Source organism: Triturus cristatus, chromosome 2_2 (assembly GCF_964204655.1).
Source record: "Triturus cristatus chromosome 2_2, aTriCri1.1, whole genome shotgun sequence".
NCBI classification, from domain to species: domain Eukaryota; kingdom Metazoa; phylum Chordata; class Amphibia; order Caudata; family Salamandridae; genus Triturus; species Triturus cristatus.
Genome location: NC_140582.1, coordinates 542,932,390 through 542,956,706, shown reverse-complemented (window position 1 = coordinate 542,956,706; position 24,317 = coordinate 542,932,390).

Sequence of the window (24,317 nt, the reverse complement as noted above, 5' to 3'; positions counted from 1 at the left end):
TAGTGCCTGGTTGTTTGGATGAGTACATGGGTAATGCCAGGGTGATTGGATGAGTGCATGGACAGTGCCTGGGTGAGTGGATGAGTGCATAAGTAGTATGTGGGCAATTGGTTTAGTATATGGGTACTACCTGGGTCAGTGCATAAGTGCAAGTATTGTTTCTGGATGATAAAATGAGTATATGAGTTGTGATTCGATGAGTCCATCACTAAATTAGTGATTTCACACACGTAATTTATCCCGATCTGCAACCACTGTGAACAAATATAAACAAACATTTGTTTAGTGAGACTTTTTACAAACAACTTAAGGCTGATGGTATTATAGTACCTCCATTTAGTTTTTATCTGTAGTAACACAATGTAGTCCTGTAATGTTTTATATATTCATAAAAGGAGTCTTTAATTTCTAACAGCTTGTTATAGACAGTAACCCTAATAGGCCGAATAATGTCTCAGAAACACATAATCCATATACATGTCAACACAATACTACATTTACTTAACCTAAATTGTCCTTAGAACTTCAGTTCTAGAAATAGCAGAGATGTGTTTGGATATTTTCTAGGTAGTCTTGATTTGAATGTCATTTGTAGGTCATTGCACTCTGTCCATCCTCTTTCACATCATAAATATATTGTGTAGGGTACACAGCTTGTATTAACTCCTTCTTGCTATATTTGTGAACGTTCTCTTTGAAATGGAAATTTGGCCAGCTATAAAGTTTATAATTTCAGTTTCTAATTTATTACCATCCAATCAGCAGCTTTTGTAGCATGACTATGACATATTTTCCATATATTTGTAGTAACAAAGTACACCTCAGTTCTGATCTGCATTTTGGAAAGATCATATCTTGATGGGCGTTTTTGGCTACATTTTCAAAGGGCACAGTTTTACAATCTGGTAATGTCAACTAGAGGAATTGTTCTGAATGGATTTCAGTGCTAGTCATGAATTCACAATCTTAATAGTTATGGTTCCATTTATAAGTTCAACCAAATAATTCATTGATATTCACATCTTCTTCCCTTAATAGTCCTGGCATTACCATTAAAAGTCCTTGAGCATCCTGCTGAAGATTTTGAGAAAACGCTACTGATCTGTAGGTTTTCCTATTCCAGAAGCAGAATGTCTAATAGTTCTCTCACTTCTTCAAGTAGACTACATCGTTGTGAAGACATTCTTTTGTCTACTTTTTTTGTAATAAAACTTGTAAAATGAGGCAAACGGTACAGTCCATTTAACACTGCACTTGCATAACAGTTCACTGCAGATTATACTCCCTTACACAGCTCACGTCAGCACTTAATTTCTTCTCATAAAAATCAATCAGAAATAAACCAGACAATGTTCTAATTCACTAAAAAGCTGCATATGACATTCCTTCTTTGAATACACTGCTACCAATATTAACAAGAGCTGTATCTACACTTGTGATTTGTGGATAATTATTGCATACGCTAAAGAGACTGGGAACTGCTCTCACTGGAAATACAAATCTTTCACGAGTAGCAAACATACAACGCATCTACCAATCTGCTTAACTTCACCAACGTCATCAAATTTTCTGCCTAAGTATTCCATGTAATTTCTGTTTAGATAATTAATACATCTCATAACTTTACACATTGCGCCATTCACTAGCCCTTGTTCAACTTTCAAAGTGCACCGAAGATTACAAAACAATTTTTACAGATAAGTAACTGTTTTTCTAATCCTGCGGTTTTCGACACAGACTTTTCTAAAATGTCCAATTTTGATTGCAGTTTTTCTGTTAGTAGCACTGTAACTCATTGATGTTCTATTTTATCATTTGCTCTAATTTCGATGATCTATTCTTTTTCCAGTTGTAGTAATTGTTCAGTGAATTTACTACACCCTCAAGGGTTGGCATCAAACAAACAATAGACTTCTCTTCCCTAACAAAATTATACATTACTTCTGAAGCTGAAACATTACTTGGAAACAGATTTTTGATCAGACGGGTTTGTAATGCTCTCTTTCCTTCTTTTGTGAGGACTCCCACTCTTATGTCCTTTAGTATATCTCTGTATTGCATATCTTATGCTTGGCACATATTTCTGATTAACTCTTTGTATTCAAAGTTTTCCCAAATGTTTAACTTTCCAATACTTCCCAGTAAATTCCTACTTTCATTATGTTGTAGTGTTTTGAAAACATGTCGTCCTTTGAGTGAAGTTAGGGGCAGATTACGATGTCGGGCAGAGAGCCTACGACTGATGTTGGATTCTCCTAGACTGTGTCAGAACCCATCCGGCCGACTCGGTCGGAATCCAATACACCTGACCCATTACGATGTTCGCAGTTAGAAGGGAAACTCTTCGGACATTCTGAATTAGTCCCGACCAGCACTCGGAGAATCCGTGTCAGTCAGAACTGAATCGTACAGCTCTTTGGACAGCATTTCCGACAGACTGATTATGATGTCCGATTCCAACAGCCTTTCTGACTTGGTCTATCTGACATGAAAAGGGTGTCAGAAACTGACTTTGGGGGCCCCTATCAGGCCCCCGATTCATCCTGAGGCCTCCTGTTGGGGGCTGTGGGGGTAACAAAGGGACCCCCCTTTAAACTCATGCACTGTGTGGCAGGCATCATGGGGTGCCCGAGACAGGGTGCAAGGTTTTCCGCAGACAACCCTTTTCCCCATAGGAGTCTGTGTTGTTGGTCAGAACACAGGCTCCCATAGAAGTCAATGGGAGTCCTTCCAAACGGTGTTCGGAAGCATCGTAATCGGATGTACGGAACTGCAGATAGTGAGCTTTTTCCAGTTCCAGCTTGATCACCTTTGTACAATAGAGCTGGTTTATATTTTGAACATGCACACTTCTTTTTCTCATGCAAAAATCCATGTTCTATTTTACCTTTCACTTCATCAAAAATGTCTTTCTGATCTGTATTCAATTGCTGTATTAGTTTGTAGATCCACAGTTTTCTGTCTTGATTGCTGCATTGCATTCGCCACCTCACTCACGGCAATTGCAGCTTCATTGTGGATGATTGGCTGTCCAAGAGGATCTTGACTTCCAGGTACTGAACTCTGACTACTCTGAGAACTCTCTCTTGCTATCTCAGCAGCAATTGTTTCTTCTTGTTCAATCTCATCTCTCAACATTTGAAGATACACTGGAAACACAGAGCACTCCTGTGGGCCAGCAACAATTGCGCAGGCCTTTGCGAATTGCTACAAGACTCTGTACTGCAAACTATCCCTCTCCCAAGGTTCTCTGAGATAGAGCAGAAAACCATGGACGAGCCTATCACAGCTGAGGAAGTGAATGATTATGAAAAATAATGGGGTGACCCTGTGTCCCTCAGAACCTGGGTATTTGTATTATATGGCTACAATGGTTCTGTCGGGGAAATACAATTGCTTTGGGATGTTCACAATATAAATACCTTACATGTAACATGTATCCATGATTTAGGAAGAGAAAAGAACAACACCCAAGCGAAAGTTTCAATCAACATTTTAAGAAGTAACAAATAAATTGGGCTACAATGGTACAATTGAAAGAATTGTGAAAAAGGGGTGACATGTAGAAGTAAATACAGACAATACACTTAGTACACTTAGTATAACAAATAAAGTAATAGTTGGGAAAGTGCGATTTTCGGTAAAGTCCATATGATTGATCGCATACGCCTCCTGTTCATATGTGAATAGGCTTTTGAACTGAGACGTTGCGTAGACTCTTAGTATGCAGTAGGAAGTGAATGAGGCAATCTCCATGCTCCCTACCCACAAAACCCTGGGTCCAGATGGTCTCCCTGCGGAGTATTACGCAGCATTCCGCGAAACTCTGGCCCCAAGACCCCATGCCCTTTTCAAAGAAGCTATAGAGGATTGATCATTCTCCTCTACTAATGGCACAGCCACCATTGTGGTCATACTCAAGTCGTACCCTCTCCTGCACTCAATACCGCCCGATCTCCTTTATTAATACAGAGATCAAAATTTATGCAACGATTTTAGCCACACGTATGAAAAGAGTGCTCCACACCCTCATACACCCTGACCAATGTGGCTTCATGCCATGCCACAGCACTCGTCATTGTCTTCGACGTCTGCATGTGGCCTTTGCCTACCATGACCTCCGCCCACCATATTTGGCCTTAGTTTTACTCGATTTCGAGAAGTCAGTTGACACGGTTGGCAGAGCTACTTGCAAGACGTGCTAGAGAGGGCGGGCTTTGGCCCCCATTATCGGAAGATGGTGGGAGTACTTTACTCTAACCCATCAGCCAGGGTCCTTATAAACGGGGCATTGTCTGAGGTCATCCCGGTCGAAAGGGGGGACCCGAAAGGGATGTCCGCTTTCCCCTCTCCTCTTTGCCCTAGCAATCAAACCTTTCGCCTGTCGCATCCGGATGGATGGCCAAGTACAGGGCTGGCGTTGGCAGAATTTTCATGATGACCAAATCGCCTTGTACACAGCCGATGTCCTCCTGTACCTAGCCGACCTGGCCCAATCCGGAAAGAGATGCCTACAGACCCTCCACTCCTTTGAGCGAGCATCTGGCCTACGCCTTAACCCACTCAAGTTCACAGTGGTGCCCCTCCATGCCTCTAGAGACTGTTTCGACAGGCAGACAATTATGCCCATACCAAGACTATCATTTTCGTACCTTGGTATCTGGGTGGCGCTCTTCCTGGAACTAACCTGGTAACTCAATGTCAGTCCACTTCTCCGACGCATAAAGGATAATCTACATCGATGGCAAAAACTTCCTCTCAATCACCTAGGGAGAGTTGCCCTTTTTAAAATGATGGTTCTCCCCCGCATCTTATATGTCCTTCAAAATCTCCCGTTCCATCTCCCTTGCAGCTGGTTTCGCGATCTACATGGAGTGATTACCACTTTCCTTTGGGAGGGCTCAAGAGCGCGTCTGGCTCTCACGACCTGCCAACGAACCACATACGAAGGAGAAATGGGAATGACAAATCCCTACTTATACTATCTTGCCACTCGCCTTTTGATAATCCATGACTGGTTTAATGGGGGGGTCAGACCCAGCAGGATATATGATGATGCAACGCAAACAGACACAATGCACACCATTACATCGCATTCCTCACAACGCAAGCACCGTTACATCGCATGCATTCACCACGCAAACCATTACATCGCACTGCGCCCTCACATGCATGCAAAAGACCGTTACAACACACACAAAGACCACACATTCTATCACACCGCAAAATTCTCCCTCACGGCCCCCCCAAACACAGTACAACACCCTGACACTTCCCTCAACCCTAAGGCGTAAACAGCAAAGGCAAAACAGTACCATACACTAACATTAACCCTAAGCCCTAACCCTAAAGCCTAAAACACTACCATATACGACTCCTAACCCTAAGCCCTAACTCTAAAGCCTAAAACACTCCCATATTCAACTCTTAACCCTAAGCCCTAACCCTAAAGCCTAAAACACTACCATATATGACTCCTAACCCTAATCCCTAATCCTAAAGCCTAAAACACTCCCATATTCTACTCTTAACCCTAAGCCCTAACCCTAAAGCCTAAAACACTACCATATACGACTCTTAACCCTAAGCCCTAACCCTAAAGCCTAAAGCACTACCATATACTACTACTATCAACCCTAAGCCCTAAAGCCTAAAACCCTCCCCTCCACTACACTCCCCATAAACTACCCTAAACCCTAAAACAGTCCCCTCCACTACACTCCCCACCAACTATCCTAAACCCTAAAACATTACGAGTACAGTGTCTTTACCTGTCTCTCATCGTGGTTCCAGCGTGGTCTCCCAGCTGTCCCTGTCCCGGCGCCTGCGTCCTAAAAGCGCTCGCAATGTAATGGCACCCGCGATGTAACGTTGTGTGTAGTGAACGTACGCGTCATAAGGTCGCGTGCGTTGTGATGGCATGCGACGCAAACGCATGCGATGTGATGCATGCGTTGCGATGGTCGTTCGCCGACCCAGCATATCGACTACAGTTGGGACCCTTGGGGTTCGCTCAGGCCCAAGCAATGCTTTACGGAGCCCCCAATCCCTCAGGCCTTGCCAGTAGTCACCCATACAGTTCTCCTGGCATGGCGATCTGCATTGTGGCACATTCACTGGAACAATAGACTCACACTACAAAGGCCATTATGGCATGGCACTTGATTGCGGGAGGTCGGGACCCTGACGGGTTTTCAAACATGTGTTCTAATAGGCATCACCTGCCTGGGCGATGTATGGAAGGGAGACCACTTGTCCTCCTTTCAGGAATTACAACAGGCATACTCTTTACACTCTACACATTTCTTCAGGTACCTCCAACTACGTCATGCCCTAGCCATTCACGTTCCTAACAAGGAGACATTCCCGGAGTTCCGTCCACTCGAGGCTAAGATTCTTATGGGAGATCTGGAAAAGGGAGGAATATCCCAAATATATCGATCCCTGATAAACAATACCCATCCACTCTATACCCTCTTACAACCTGGTGGGAATGATGGGTAGGCCCCCTGGAGGACGAAGACTGGCGAGACACTCTTATGGCCCCCAGACCATTCACTATATCTGCCAGGCTCTGCCTCATCCAGACATATTATCTTCACTGCGCATATCTTACACCGACGCGGTTACACAAGGTGGGGTATCTCCCAACCCTGCAATGTCCACGCTGCGAAGGCGAACCAGCCAACTTCTTCCATATGGTCTGGTCCTGCACCATCATATCCAAATACTGGGCATCACTCGTATCTGAACTGAGTGGCATATTGGGGTGGAAGGTCCCCCATAGTCCTCTAGCTCTTCTCCTGGGGGTTATGGAGGGAATGGATGGCTCCTGAGCTGACAAGTTGTTCTTGGGAACAGCCATGTTGGTTGCTAAAAGGGACATTACAATGGCCTGGAAGGACTTAAAATGTCCCTCTATTTCAAAATGGCGCAAGGGAGTGGACTGGTGTGCTATCCAAGAAAAAGCAGTCTACGAGGCAAGAGGGTGCCAAACAAACATGAAAGAATATGGGGCAAATGGATGGGCTCATTGGACTGATTGCTCATGGTGCAAAGGGCTGGCCCCTGTTCTTTTTATACCATCTAGAGAGGGGGATATTACTTGTTATTGTAATGAAATGTCTTACACGTCACAGTGCTACAAATGTTGCTTTGTTATGCAAAATACCAATAAAATTGAATATAAAAAAATCTAATGGCAACTATATAGCTCTACCTTTGAAACCTTTCTGGCGCTCATTTGGAGGTAATTTCCCTTACTTTGGCTCAATGCGAACAACAGCTTGAAATGGATGTTTAGATTGTATTAATATGGATTCATAAACATTCAAATCTTTAAGTACTTCTGGAACAGGTACTATTTCTAAGTGTACTGTTGTACCAGGCATTTTGTTTTCCTCTAATGTATTATAGCAGTACTTACATAAAACTTGTCGGGTGGACAAGTCAAATTCTTGCCACTTCTTCTTATTCTCTTTTTTAGTTTTAATGTACAAATCAACATTACGAGTTTGATTTTTGTGGTGAGTGCGTCGACCACATATACAAACAGAGTTTGGTTACTCTGAAGAAACTGCGTTAATCTCTTTTTCAAAATTACCAACAATAATACTTCTGTTCTGCTCCGCAACTCTTGTTGTTACCAACTCTTCATTTTATTTACACTCCTCTTTCGGTCCAAAGACACTAAATTGAACATCCTCACAAACCTTTTCTACTTCTACTACACTACCATGCAAAAGAGCTCTACACATTTCTCCTAAACATACAGCAGGAGTTTTTACATGGTAAAGACTTCTAACAAAAGTGCTAATTTTTGAGTGGCGTACACCTAACATTCTGAAATGATGAAAGCTACTTTGACACAGCTTTTTTGATAGACAAGCTAGGGGCATATTATCAAGGATCACACCAGAACATGGACTTCTATTGGAATTCTCAAGGGCATATTATCAAGCCCATTATTGCCGCCGATAATTTTTAACGCCGTCCTTGATACTATTCCCCCTAGTAAGTGTCCTTGTAAATTAGTTTGCTGTCTTACTTTGCATGGATCTAATCCTTGCAAAGTACATATTTTCTGTTTTAAACTTTGAGAAGCAAACATACTGAGGAAATTTCTCAATATATCAATTGATTGTTGACAAATACTACAAACACTGCTACAATTCCATTTGTACACACAAGCCTATCTACGCCTTCCTTGGCCCTCTTCAGCAATTACTTCCTCAAAACCTTTAGGTACCATTACCTCTTTTGGAATAGAAGTTCCATTTTTCATCTCATAACATTGTCCTGATTCATCAACTGCATGCAATAATGTGTTGTCTTGCCAATAACCTTCTTCACTGAAGAAAGGCTCAGTAATTGAAGTATGTATTCATTCACCACTAAAAAGTTTGCGAAAGATACTTCCTTTAAAAAGTTTTTTCTTTTGGCCCTGTCTCCTCATAGACAACACTATTGTTCTTCCAGTGTCTTCATTCTGCTTAAAACCAAGATAAATAGTTTCCTCTTCAGAGCAAATGCCTTAGAAACTACACCTTCAACATATTCCTTTTGTCTGATTGCTTGTATTATTCTTTTATACTTCTTCATAGATGCAAATAAGTTGCAAATTACTCTAGTACGAAGTATTCTACCTCTGATTTCCTTGAACTGTCTCTGCCTTCTGCTTAAAATCTCTCCTTTTTTCAATAACGTGTTACTTTTTATATCAGACACGTTTTGGGCTTTGATACTCGGTGTTATAGTCTGTTTTTCTTTACTTCTTTTTCCACTTTTTCTAGTTGTGCACAATCAATTGTAAGATGTCTTGGTCCTCTTACCAGCAAACTTTTCTATTTGACCGTTTTTCTGCATTTTGCCCCTTTTGTTTCTCAGTTCTAAGGAGATGCTCTATTTGCTGTGGCTTCTTTCTTCACTGACTTTTTTGTTGGCGTGGTAATTCTCTACATGTGTTACCTTTTAAGTACATAGCACCCACCCTATTAACTACCCACATCCTACCTTACTGCCTAGCTGTATGTATGGGTGAGTGAGAGGTTGCTTATACAGCTACTCACACACACACTCACTTATAGAGTTACTCACACGCACAATCACTCACCCATACACCTACTTACACAGACATTAACTTATAGAAGCATACCCTATTGACTGACGAAATCCTACCTCAGGGGACAGTCATATGTGGTAGAAGAGTATCTTAACGCTTGAGAAGGGCTTTGCATAATTCACTTGAATGTATCAGTTTTCTCCCAGATATTTGATTGACTGTGTGAGTCCCTATCAGGAGGTGACATTCCATGAGTATGTAACTTTGTTGGTAATTGACTACCTCTCTGTGTGATCTCCACAGTTCACTAAATGTGTCTGTAAGGAGCTGCATGAATTGCCTCAGCGGTGTGTTAGTGAGTGTTAGATTATATATGTGTATGTGCAACTACTTGTTTTAGCAAAAGAAACATATTAGCTGTGCCTCTTTTTGTGAGTGAATATGTAGGTGTTTCTGTCATTATTTCAGTGGATATTTTAGTGCCTGTCTGCTCTTCTACTTAGGTGTGTCAGATTGAAGTCTGGGTGGCACGGTGGATATATAATTGAGCACATGGGTTTCTATGAGCACATATAGCTCACTGAACATTCAGAGCACTTATGTTACCTTTTAAGCAAATACCAACCTGCCCTATGGCTTACATACAACCTCCCTCAGTGGTGAGGAATACATGCTACAACAATAGTTTTAGCGTCCTCTAGGAGTTTTAAATGTGAAGTTTGGCCTAGCAGTAAAACTGCATGCACAGCCTCAAGTGTAGCAGGTCTGAGACATGATGCAAGGATTACTTCTCCACAAGTTAGAATTGAAAGTGTCAGTTCTTTAGCAGATATCTCAGTGAGTGTCTCAGTCCCTATCTGGGGCTGTCATTGCATGTCTATGTAATTACTGAAAATGAATGAATGAATGAATGAAAAAATGTATTGTTCAGTTAATAAAAACTTACAATTAAAACACCTTTGTACAGTTATTCTTACTTTTCATACATTATTAAGACCACATAATTAAAAAATACATTTAATCAATTTATAAAACCAAGAATATATAAAACAATCCTCATTGTCCACATTCAAGCAGTCTCTTCTCCGCTATTTCTATGAACTTCAGACATCTGCCCGTTAATTGCAACCTTTCTCCTTGTAAACTGGCTATGACTGCTTGTCGACATGTTCGTATCATTTGACTATTAAAGTCTGACCTTAACAGCCTCCTACGTTCATCTATTAAAGCAGGGCAGCTACAGATGATATCTTCTTTCTTATGGTTACAGAGGCGACACATCCTCTCACTACTCATCATTTTCCATGCAGGGGCGTCTCCAAGAAATTGGCTATTTCCAAATCGGAGACTCATAAGCTTCAGCTTTGCCCTTTGGCTATTTGAGTCTCCTAGATAGTCCTGAGGTTTTAACATACCGTACGAAGTAATAACTGACCACGCATGTGATCTCTCTGCCAGTACTGCTTCATCCCATAAAGCCGACAATTTATTACTACACCCATTCATAACTTTGTTAAAAGCCACCTGTGAAAGGGGTAAGGCCCATAGTTGTTCCAACTTGAATGTGTCTATCGCCAGTTTAAAATATTCATGAGCCTGCTTATGTTTATTATCTCATATTGCCTCCCAGACCACTGTCATAAGAGTGGAATTATTATCCCTTCTAATTTTATGGCAGAATTTTAAATATGCTCGTAAACTATTTAGGTTCTGTCGTTTAAGTCCGAACTGTAGTCGGATTTGTGCTGGTGAAGTTTGTCGAGGAAAATTAAACAGGCATCGGTAGGTCCCTGTCACTAGCTTATCTATGGTGTTGTCAGCACACCCTCTTAAAGTCTCTACTCCATATGCGAGAGTTGGAACATGTTTAACTGACATAAGTTGTAATAATGGATTAAGGGAAAGCCCTTTAAAATTATTCTGGAGTATGGAAAATGCTGCAGTTAATGAGTTATTTCTTCTCTGTAGTGCAGCGCACTGATTTTTACCCGTGCCCCTAGCATCTATTATAACTCCCAGATATCTATATTCGGTAACCGATTCTAAAACAGAACCTTCCATTCTCAATTTTGGTTTTACAGCCAACCCCCTAGTCACCAGCATTGTTTTTGTCTTTTTTAAGTTAATCTTTAGCCCATGAGTAGAGGCGTAATGTGCACTTTCACTCATTAATCTCTGAAGTCCCACCTTGGTGTAACTTATTAAAACAATATCATCGGCATACAGTAAATGTGATACGTTAAAACCTGCCACAGTCGGGGAGTGAGAGTTAATTTCACTAAGCCTTGATGAAATACCAGCTAAATACAAATTAAATAAGGTTGGGGCCAAAGCACACTCTTGCTTCAACCCGTCCGGTATCAACATTTTTTTCGACAGAACTGTTCCTTTTCCCAACCTTACTCTCGTCCAAGTATTGGTATATAACAATTGTATCGCTCTCAACAGACTCGGTAAGATTCCCATTTTCGTTAATTTGTTCCAAAGAATATTTCTATGCACAGTGTCAAAAGCCGAGCTAAAATCAATAAAACACAAATGAAGCTTCATCTTACGGTGCCTGGCCATTTCCATTATAAGAACTAGCATTTGGATATTAATAATTGTTCTCATGCCTTTAATAAACCCTGTTTGATATTTTGGAAGTAAATTACTGGCATCAACCCAAGCCGTTAGTTCTGTTAGCAAACACTTATCACAAACTTTGCTTCACAATCCATTAAAGCTATAAGTCTATAATTTGCAGGATCCGAGACTTGACCAGCTTTGTAAATCAGCGCCAAAATTGAACCCCTCCATTTATCTGGGACTTCTTCCTTCGTTAAAACATGATTGAATGAGTTTGACAGTTTCTTTGCCCAATATTGTGGACTTTCTTTAAATAGTGCTTGAGGAAGGCCATTTGGCCCTGGAGCACTACTCCATCTGCTAGAACTTACATTTTTTTCCACTGTTGTCTGCTGGATCATTAGCTGGGTTTTTTCCCTTGCATTATCATTGTCCCTTATATTTTCCACTGAACTTACTTCGGTTGGCTTTATTATATTTCTTGTGCAACCTGTCATAGATCCCAAATGCTTCTCCCAGACTTCTTCCAATATATTTGTAGCCACTTGTTGTTGTTTCCTACCGTTGGCTTGATTAACAAGTCTCCAAAACTCACCTGCATCTTTACGTTTTGCTGCATAATTGATTTTACTCCAGAACAGCTCAAGTTCGATTTTTGTTTGTATCCATACCTCTTTTTATAGACTGACCTCAGTTTTGGTAATATCTTACTCCTGACATTGGAAAATGCTTAGGATCCTCAGGGCATTGTTCAATTTCCTTTTTGCTATCTTAAGTTGAACAGTCATTTTTTTGGGAAAAGTTGTAGCCGTTGTTACCATGCCTTTTTAATGCACAGCATTTTTCTCTACTAGGTTAATTATGAACTGCTCCCAAATGGTTAATGGAATTTGATCTATTCTATTTAACTCTTCTTCCCACTGGTCTCTGTAACTGTGTTCTTACATAACTGCGTCTCTTTGTGACATCTACGGTTCTCTAAATGTGTCTGTAAAAGGCTGCATAGATTGCCTCCTGGCTATGTTAGTGAGTGTTTTTTTTCAGTCAGTGTGGAACTGCTTCCATTGGTGCTAGATACATATCAGTTGCCCCTGTTTATATGAATGAATGTTTACATGCTTCGGTCACTATCTCACTGAGTCTTTTTGCATCTGCCAGCTTTTCGACTTAGCTGAGCCAGATTGAAGTCTCAGAGGCAGACTGAATGAATAATTAGGTACATGGGTCTGTAAGACTACACATAGCTCATTCACTTTTCAAAGTACGTGAGTTGCCTTTTAAGCACATAACACCCTACCGTACGGCCTAGGTTCAACGTACGTCAGTGCTGAGTAATACTTAGCAGAATAGCAGTTTATGTGTTGTTTATAATTATTGAAAGTTAAGGTTAGCCTGCCAGTAAAACTGAATGCACACGTTCAAGTGTACCAGGCACGATACATGATGAAAGAGCTACTTGTCTCATGTTAGGTTAGAAAGTGTAACTTCTTTACAAGATATCTGAATGAATATCTCAGTTCCTATCTGGGACTGCTAATGCATGTATAAATAAGATTGTTGGTAAATGGCTGCTCACTTTCTGACATCAATGGTTCTCTAACTATCTCTATAAGAGGCTGAATGGAGTGCCTCCTAGATATATTAGTGAATAATGGGTTATTTAACTGTGTGTTCAACTGCCTCCATTATTGCTGCCTCTCTCTCTGTGACTGAATGCTTAGGTGCTTCTATTACTATCTTACTGGGTGTTTTGATGTCTGTCTCCTCTAGTACTTAGCTATCTCAAATGGAAGTCTGAATGACAAAGTGGATGTATAATTTGTCACATGGTTCTCTAGGAGTCAATATAGCTGACAGCAACTTCACAAAACATGTCTTACCTTTTAAGCACATAGCTCACTGCACTTTGCTCTAGCTACAGCCTATCTCACAGCTCAGTTACATGAGCAGTTAATTCCTTGTGTAGGAGTTTTAAGTGACAAGACAGGCCTAGCAATAAAGCTACATCTATGAGGCCTGAGACATGATACAAGGGCTACTTCTCTGCATGGTAGAGTTCAAACTGTCAGTAGTATTTTTGCAGATATCTGAATGAGTGTCTCAGTTCCTCTCAGAAATTGTGATTGCATGTCTAAGTAAGTTTGTTAGCAAATAATTGCCTCTCTATGTGACATGTATACTTCTTTAAATGTGTCTGTAAGGGGCTGCATGGATTGCCTCCTGGGTGTGTTTGTGACTATTGGGTTATTAAACTATGTGTGTCTATGTCTATGTGAGGATATTTATAGAGCGCACTGCTACTCCAAGGAGTGTCCTGGTGTTAAAAGCTGAGGGGCAGCAGTGGGGAAGAAGGTTTATGGGCATGAGTAGAGCCAAGTTTTCCGGGTTTTTTTCGGAACAGGGGTGTTGTTCCAGAGGGAATGTCCGAGGTAGGAGAGAGCCTTACCCTCAGACCTAGATTTTTTTAAACGGGGGATATTGACTAGCAGCAGGTTGAAGGAATGGAGATTTAACTGCTTCCATTACCACTACATACATATAATTTCTGCCTGCCTGTGTGAGTGATTGTTCATGTGCTTCTATTTCTATCTCACTGGGTGTTTTGAGTCTGTTTGCTTTTATACTTACGTATACCAGATTACAGTTTGGGACGCAAAATGGATGTATAATTGGGCACATGGGCCTCTAGGAGTGAATATAGTTCACTTAAACTTTTCAGTACATGTCATACATTATTAGCACATACCAACGTGCCTTAAGGCCTACTTGCAGCCTATCTCACTGGAGAATTATACGTGGTAAAAGAGTAGTTTATACCTTTTGTATCACTTTTCAATGTGAAAATTGACCCAACAATAAAGTGCATGTTCATGGTCAAATGTAGCAGGACCAAGACAAGATGCAAGACCTACTTCTCTTCATGGTAGAGTTGAAAGTTTCACTTTTAGATATTTGAATGAGTGGTTCCATTCTTGTTTGCAGCTCTCATTGCTTGTGTATATAAGTCTGTGGCTAAATTACTGCTTCTCTTTATGACATGAATGATTCTTTAAATGTGTCTGTAAGGGGCTGCATGGATTGCCTCCTGGGTGTGTTAGCGAGTATTCTGTTTTTTAAATATGTATACAGCTGCTTCCATTACCACCAAATACATATCAGTTCAGCCTATCTGTGTGTCTGAGTATTTAGCTGGTTCTCTAACTACCTCAGTGGGTGTTTTAGTGTCTTTCTGCTTTTCTACTTAGGTATCTCAGATTGAAGTATGGGTAGCAGGGTGCATATATAATTGGACACAGACGTCTGTAGAAATACATATACCTCACTACATTTCACAGTACATGTGATACATTTTAAGCATATACCACCCTACCCTATGACCTAGCTGCAGCCTACCTCAGTGGTGACTTATATACACTTTATTCTTCCCCGAGGACTTTTACATGTAATGGTTGTCCTGGCCATAAAACTGCATGCACAGGCTCAAGTTCACCAAGCTGGAGACATGATGCAAGGGCTACTTTTGGGTTGTTCAAGTGTGTATGCAACAACCTCCATCAGTGCTACATACATAACGGTTGTGCCTGCCTGTGTGAGTGAATATTTACGTCCTTCTTTCACAGTCTGTGTGGCTGTTTTAGTCTCTGTCTACTTTTCTACTTAAGTATATCAGATTGAAGTGTTGGTGGCAGGATGGATATATAATTGGGCACATGGGTCTCTAGGACTGCATATTGCTTACTAAAACTACAGAGTATATATGTACCGTTTTAAGCATATAGCACCCTGCAATATTACTTAGCTGCAGCCTATCTCAGTGGTGAGTTAAACATGGTAAAAGAGCAGTTTAAGTCTTCACTAGGACTTTTAAATATAAAGGTTGACCTAGCTGTAAAACTGAATGCACCGGCTCAGCTATAGCAGGCCTGGGACATTATTCAAGGGCTACTTCTCTACTTGGTAAACTTGAAAGAGTCAGTTGATATCTGAATGAGTGCTTCAGTTCCTATCTAGAACTGTGATTCCGTTTATGCAAATTATTTACTAAATCACTGCCTCTCTTTGTCTGATATATGGTTCTCTAAATATGTCTGTAAGAGCCTGCATACATTGCTTCCTGGGTGTATTAGTGAGTATTGGGTATTTAAGTGTGTTTGAAACTGTCTCCATTAGCACAAGATACATATCAGTTGTTCCTGTTTGTGTGAGTGGATGTTTAGGTGCTTCTCTAACTACCTAACTGTGTGTTTCATTAGGTATGCCAGATTTAAGTCTGGATGTAGGCTGAATGTGTAATTGGCCACATAGCTCTCTAGGAGTACAGATACCTCAGTCAATCTTCAGAGTAGGGGCCATATGTATCAAGCCTTTTTCCTGTTCACAAACGGGCCGATTCTCAGAATCTGCCCGTTTGCGAATGGGATAAAGCCTTTTGGGATGTATCATCCCAAAAGGCCATCACAAAAATGAGAATCACAAAATTTGCGATTCTCTATTTTGCAAATGCAATTAAGGAATTGCAAATTGCGATTCCTTAAATGCAATTCAGGAAGCACCAGAAATTTGCTATTTGGCCTTAAGGAATCGCAAATTACCACCAACTTCAAGTTTGTGGTAAAACTGCGATTTTCTAGAAAAAGCACTTTTTTGCTTTTTTCAGGTGGTAATTTGCGTATTTCTAGAAAAAGCACTTTTTTCAAAGTGCCATTTGGTGCACATACTTTCACTTAGGGCATGTATGTGCGCAAAATGTGCACACATGCATATTTCAGGGGTGCAACAGGGTATCCTTTTGGCACCCTTGCAACCTTGAAATTGCATTCTCAATTTGCGATTCTCTAATTCAGAATATCTTCCCATTAATTCCTATGGGCCTCCTAGCCCATAGGAATGAATGGGAAGGTATTCCTTTATTTGCGAATCTCAATTTGTGATTTGCAAATAAGGAATATGTAGGATTCGCAAAAAATCCTACATACATTGCATTTTGCGATTCTCTAATTGTGATTCGCTAAAAATCGCAATTTGAGAATCACAAAACTCTTTTTTGATACATATGGCCCTAGATGTCTTAAGTTTTAAGCCTATAGATCAATACAGTATGGCATAGCTTCACCCTTCCTTAGTATGGACACATATGTTCTAAAAGAGAAGTTTATACATTGTGTAGGATCTTTAAGTAAGAAGACAGCCCTGACATTAAGACTGCACGCACAAGTCAATTACACCACATCTAACACATAATGTACATATTTCTACTTAGGTATGTCAGATTAAGATGTGGATGGCACAGTGCATGTACACTCCACAATAATAATCTTAATAAGCGCATATAGCTCACTCAAATATTCAAAGAAAATGTCTTACATATAAGCCACATAGCACCCTGTGCTATAGCCTACCTAGCAGTCCCATAAAATGTTTTTAAAAATGTACCAGTATCTATCTGTTTGAAAGCTCTGGAAAGATCAATGTACAGCAGGTGTGGTTTACGGCAAATACTGTAAAGCATATCCAAATCTCTATTTCATTTTTTTTTATTTACCAGACCCAATCAAACATCAATTCAATTCATCTTTATTTTGGCTCAAAAGGACATAAAAGCACATAAAAGACATTATTCAATAAAAAGCATAAATAGTTAAGTGCATAAATATGGCTAAAATGCAATTCATTAGAGTTCTATGGGTTATGAAAACAACAGATTTTAAATAATTAACAGATGGTTAGTTAATGGGCGCACTATAGTGAAGGATCTGGAAAACTGATAGTAGGGCCAGGAATTAGAAGCCAAGAATGAGTGTGGAAAGTGCGGTATATCACAATACTACATCAACCAGGGATGGGTTTCCACTTACTAATCAGAGCTTTGCCCTAACTTTCCACAAAGTCAGTAGATACTGTGTTAGTGCAAAGATCAAAGGCTTACTGAGATCAGTTCTTAGTATCCTTAGGGCAACTTTGCATTCTGTAGTGCATAGGGACCAGCACAGCATTGATATCAATCAACGCCTACTGCTCTCATATGCCGGGCAAGAAAACAGGACATGATCTAGGGTCTCCTCAAGAGCACCATATGATGGGCACCATCTGTCATCCACACTGGGTACCTTGGCATACCTGGCTGTGAAGGAATGGAGGGGAAGCGTTCCATAGCGGAACTGCAGGAGCAGGCGCCTGGCCATAGGAGGTTCGATCTCATCCATGAAGTTTCCTCTGCTATAAACATCTTTAACTACCAGTGATGCATTGGTCAGAGAACCTCTGCTTTTCTCTGTATTTGCTGCAATATCTATGTGGTGCCAATAGTCTTTTTTGATGATGTTCTTGGAGATCGACTCACTTGGGGTACTCCACAGAGTTAATACCCAATTTTCTCCAGGCGGGATCTCACATACCATATTCAGGGAATTTTACTAGAGCCTGCAAGACTGAGGATCTCGACTAGGCTTTCCAGGTTCTGTTGGAGCTCCGGAGTAGTCCAGAATCTCTTTGAGTACAAGATCAGGCATATACCAGTTTTAGTAGAAAAGGGTCTCATCCCAATGTCGAGTCCAAGGGGAAGCAATGGGGTACTAATAGGGACACCTACCAGTTATCTGATAAATCATTTTCCAACTAAATCAAGCATAGTCACATCCACATGACCCCACATCTCTGCACCATATGTCGCTGACCCCAGAGCCTGCAACTGATAAATTGCAGGGCTGGGCTTGCTGGGCGGAACAGCAATCTAAATACCATCTTAGAAATGCCCCCTGCGATTTTCTCTAGTTTGAGCCTACGCTGGGTGATGTGTGCCTCCCACCTCATGTGTTCTGTGACTGTAATACCCAGGTACGTAAAAGATTGCACCCTCATGTATTTCATCTTGCCTACTTTGATGTCCAGGCCCGATCCCTGAAAAATTGTTCAAAACGATCCAGGAGCTTTTGCAAGCCCATGGGGGACTTTGACAGCAAGAGAGTGTCATCAGCAAACATGAGGGCAGGAATCCTCATGTTCGTCAGCCTAGGGGTATCATTGTCAATCTGCCCCAGCTAATTTATACTGCGTTGATATAAAGGGTAAAGAGCAGTGGGGCAAATACACAGCCCTGTCTTACCCCTCTTCTCAAGGGGAAGGGCTCCGACAGCTCACCAGCCTGGCCATACCTTATACTGCTCATGTGCATCCTCACATGATGTCAAGTAAATCGCTGGGTACTCCCATCTCTTGGAATTCTCGCCAAAGGGTGGGACTGGGGACCAGATCAAAGGCAGAACGAAGGTCGACAAACACAACATACAGGCCTCCACCCCCTAGGGTGACCACATTCCAGTACACCATCAGGGGCCGGAACACCTGGTCAGTCGTACTTGTGGCCTCTCTAAAGCCCGCCTGTAGGGGTGCAGAATGTCCTTCCTAACCATCCACTCCTGCAGTCTACAGAGTATGACCCTACAAAAAAGCTTTTGCTAGCTGTCAATAAGACTTATGGATTTATAATTTGATGGTTCTTTGCGGGGCCCCTTCTGGTAGATGGGTATAATGTCAGCCCCAGTCCATGTGGCGGGCAAGGGGGCCTATTTTAGAAATGCTGTGAATAATGGAGAAAAGTAAGCACCCCATATGGCAGCCTTGCTGAAAAATATGTCCCCATGAATGATGTCTATACTTGGTGCTTTATTGGGTACTATACTCTCTATGGCTAGACATATTCTCTGATCTGTTATTCCCAGGTCATTAAGGGCATGCCTTAGGGCCACTGCATTGAAAATGTCAGCCATCTCTCCTAACACCTGTGGTGATCGGCCCCGATCCCCAATCCCCAATCCCTCGGAATCACTTACAACGGGGGACTGTTCTCCCTTATGCACATACAGGTTTGAACAATGGCTACCCAGTCCCATGCTGAAATATTAACATCCATGACGGGACCCTTCCAGAGATAATGTTCCAGAACCGATGGTGATCCTTGCAATAGGCAGCTTGTAGCAAGCTCTCACATTTGTCGGTTTCTCAATATTTTTTAGCACAAACAAGGGCCTTTATTATGGAAATGCACAATCAAACACCAAAATGCTGACTACTTTTTTCACCTACATGTTCTGTGCACCCAATCAAATGTTTCATTTTTTTCAAACTACCAGCACCCATAGATTTTCACTGTCTTTCATAGTACCAACTGTGTGTGATATTGAGCTGCAGACTTGTCCTGTATGCTACTTCTCCTTGCTACAAAATGCTTAGAGTGTGGATTGTGGGCCACAGCTATGTCTATTGGGCTAAAGAGGCTACAAAAAAGAGAGGTATTGACAGGGACTTGGGTTTGCCAAATGTGGAGATTAGTTGGTTTGTCCAGAGAGGTTTAAAGTTTCAGCCAGTTGCTCGCTTTGGTTAAAACCATTGTAGATTGCCGAGCTACTCGCCTCATGATTGTGCACTGTGGTGTCAATGACCTATGCACACTGCCTGGGGTAGGACTTGAAATCCTAATGAATTATACCTTTTCAGAACTGATATTGGTTTTCCCTCACACAGAATTGACGTTGCTTTTCCCTCACACGGTCTTGGTGTACTCTAATATCTGCCAAAGAAAGAAATGGAAGTGGTCAAATCAAATCTGTCCACAAATTCACAAAGCCAGGAAACGTATTAATAAAACAGTTCCTGCTTTCCTCAGAGACCATAACATGGGCTTTAGCTACAACAACAATCAACGTTTTGACATGCATGGAATGTATAGAAGTGATGGAGTTCACTTTACAGACAATGGAAACAGGGTGTTTCTAAGCAACCTAAAACTCTGCATAAAGTCTGATCTGTAGCTGTCCTATACACACTCTCAACACCGAGGCTCTTGTCAGAGCCACGCAAGCGCCCAAACTTTTGCTCATTTTCTTGTTAAATAATTGTTAAAAATTATTTTTGAATTTTGCGGCGACGTCACAATGATTGCATTTGTCGCGAAATTACAAAACAAAAGAAGACATTTAACGCCCACCACCACATTAAAAAACTTTAACTTAAAAAAATCATTCTAAGTATTACAAAATACACATTACTAACAACATCAGTGGTTAAGAAACATGTTTTTACACATATTTTTCCAATATGTTTTTTAAAAACTGTGTTTGAACACTACTTCCCGTCTTCGCGATGTCGCCAATAGTCGCAATGACTTTGGTAACCGTAACAATCCCGCCTTTTTGAGAGGCGTAAAACACATATATGCACACATTTTATTACACTAGAAGTTTCTTAGTGCATTGTTTAAAATCGTATTTTGCTAGGGATTTTGTATAAAAACCATCTTTAAAACCGATTTTCCGTTTTCGCAATGACAACGAGCGCTGCGATGATATCGGTAGCCACGATCACAGTGAATACGTCGCAAAATGACAAAACAAAAGCAGACATTCAATAGCCACCACCACATACAAAACTTATAACTGCAAAATAGATTACAACCAACACACTAAACACATTACTATCTAAAAGACTCTCTTAATATCTCCATAACACAGTGTATAACTCTTTCAATGGAATCTGTGACTGCATGCATCACTGTATCAGTAAGTCTCTCATTCACTGTTTAAGTATTTCAGTGGATCCGTGAAATGGTGCAGCAGTCTATTAATGTGTCTGTAACGAACTGCGTGACTGTCGCAGTGCATCTATGACTGGGAGCATCAATGTCTCAATGGATCTGTTATTTGGCTCCATGAGTCTCTCAGTCGATCTGTGAGTAGGTGCATAAGTGTCTTTGTGCATTTGAAAGTAGGTATATGACTGTCTGACTGGATCTGTGATTGGATACATAAGTGTCTAAGTGCAGGTCTCTGTGGGAGAGTGAGTGGGTGCCAGAGTGTCTGAGTGGGTCGGTGACTGAGTGCATAAGTCTCTCAGAGGGTCCATGACTAGGCGCATGAGTGTCTGAGTTGTTCTGTGAATGGTGTGTGGGTCTCTGAGTGCAACAATGAGTGGATGTGTGAGTCTCTGAGTGTATGAATAAATGTGCATAAGTCTCTGAATGGGTCTGTGAGTGGGTGTGTGAGTGACTGTGTGGGTGTGTGAGTGTCTGAGTGGGTCTGTGAGTGGGTGTATAAGTGTCTGAGTGAAACTGTGAATTGGTGTATGAGTGTCTCAATGGGTCTGTGAGTGAGAGCATAAGTCTCTGAGTGGGTGAGTGAACGAAGGCATGCATGAGTGTCTGAGTGGGTCTGTGACTGGGAGGGCAAGTGCCTGGGTGTGTCTGTGAGTGGATGCATACGTCTTTGGGTGGATGGGTGAGTGGGTGTGTGTACATATGAGTGAGTCTATGAGTGGGTGTGTGAGTCTCCGAGTATACAAGTGAGTCAGTGAGTGTATAACTCTCTGACTGGATCTGTGACAGAGTGTGTGAGTGACTGTATGGGTGTGTGAGTGGGTCTGTGAGTGCCTGAGTGGGTGTCTGAGTGTCTCAGTGGGTCTGTCAGTGGGGCTGTGAGCATATATGTGCATGTGTTATGTTATGTTAACAGGGGTTTTATAAAGCGCACAGCTACTCTACTGAGTGTCCCGGCGCTGAGTGAGTGAAGACTAATATAAAAGGGAGGGGAAATGTGCAGGAAAACATAGTGGTAAGTTATTGCTGAAACAACCATGTCTTAAGGGCTTTTCTAAAGGGAAGCAGATCCTGAAGTAGTCTCAGAGCAAGTGGTAGGTTATTCCATAGTTTAGCCACTTGAAGCTGAAGAAGCGTCCCCCTATTCGGGAATGCTTCACCACCGGAGTGCAGACTAACGCCAAGGAGGCGGAACGAAGACAACAGTGAGGATGGTAAAATTGATCTCTCTTCCTCAAATAGGGGGCTCCAAAGCCATGTAAGGACTAGAAAGCCAACACAAGGGCCTTAAACTGTAACCGCTTACGAATCGGTAGCCAGTGGAGAGAGTTCAGATGAACAGATACCCGAGTCCTGGGGCCAAGAGATAGAATAGCCCTGGTCACAGCATTTTGCACTACCTGAAGGCGGGTAAGCAGATACTCTGGGAGGCCAAGATATAGATTATTCACATAGTCCAGCCTAGAGACAATCAGGGCCTGGACCACAGTTTTCCTGTGTGAGATCTGAAGTAGTGGCAGAAATTGTTCAAGCATTTTCAAAAAGCCAAAGCACTGACCGGCCACAGTCTGAACCTGTAGCTTCATGCTCAGTGAATTGTCCAACTTTACACCTAGGTTTTTTTATGGACAACACCGCGTTGGCCGGAGGGTGCATATCCTGAGGCCACCAGCTCTGCCACAGGTTGTTGGATGGGCAGCCAAAGAAAAGGATTTCCGACTTGTTGGAATTACAATTGAGTTGATTCTGTTGGAGCCAGAAAAACACTGCCTACAGACAGGTCTTAATAGCTTCCCCCTTAAACTCTGAATCTTTGTCGCATGTAAAAAGTAATTGGGTGTTGTCAGCATACGACACTATTTTAGCTCCATGCGACTCAGCAAGACTAGCCAGAGGAATGGGTCTGTAAGTGGGTGTGTGAGTCTCTGAGAGGGTGTGTACATGGTTGCATGACTCTCCGAGTGAGTATGTAAGCAGGGGCGCGAGTATCTGAGTGGGTCTGTGAGTGGGTACATGACTGCTGAGGTAGTTCTGTGAGTGGGAGTAAGAGGGCCCGATTCACAGAACTAACTTAAGACAAAATCCTAAACTTACTACCATTTTAGTATTCACAGAAGGCACTTACTCATTTTGGTATTCACAGAAGGCACTTACTCATTTCGGTATTCACAGAAGTTAGGAGTCCTAACTTTATGACTCCTAAATGCCTTCTGTGAATACCGAAAGTCTTAAAATTAGGATTTTTCTCAGTTTAGTAGTAGTATAGTTAGGACTCCTAACTTTAGGACTCCTAAATGCCTTCTGTGAATACCGAAAGTCTTAAAATTAGGATTTATCTCAATTTAGTAGTAGTAAAGTTAGGACTCCTAACTTTAGGACTCCTAAATGCCTTCTGTGAATACCGAAAACCTTAAAATTAGGATTTTTCTCAGTTTAGTAGTAATATAGTTAGGACTCCTAACTTTAGAAATCCTAAATGCCTTCTGGGAATACCGAAAGCCTTAAAATTAGGATTTTTCTCAATTTAGTAGTAGTAAAGTTAGGACTCCTACCTTTAGGACTCCTAAATGCCTTCTGTGAATACCGAAAGCCTTAAAATTAGGATTTTTCTCAGTTTAGTAGTAGTAAAGTTAGGAGTCCTAACTTTAGGACTCCTAAACTGAGAAAAATCCTAATTTGAAGACTTTCGGTATTCACAGAAGGCATTTAGGAGTCCTAAAGTTAGGACTCCTAACTTCTGTGAATACCGAAGTGAGTAAGTGTCTTCTGTGAATACCAAAATGAGTAAGTGCCTTCTGTGAATACGAAAATGGTAGTAAGTTTAGGATTTTGTCTTAAGTTAGTTCTGTGAATCGGGCCCAGAGTCTTTAAGTGGGTATGAAACTGTGTGCATGAGTCTATGAGTGGGTTGCTACATAGGTGTGTGAGTCTCTGAGTGGGTTTTTACATGGGTGTGTCACTCTCTCAGTGAGTCTGTAAGTAGGTGCTTGAGTACCTAAATGGGCATGTGAGTGGCAGAACATGAGTATCTGATCGGGTATGTGACTGGATGTATTAGTGTATGATTGGGTATGTGAATGGGTGTAAAAGTGCCTGAGTGAG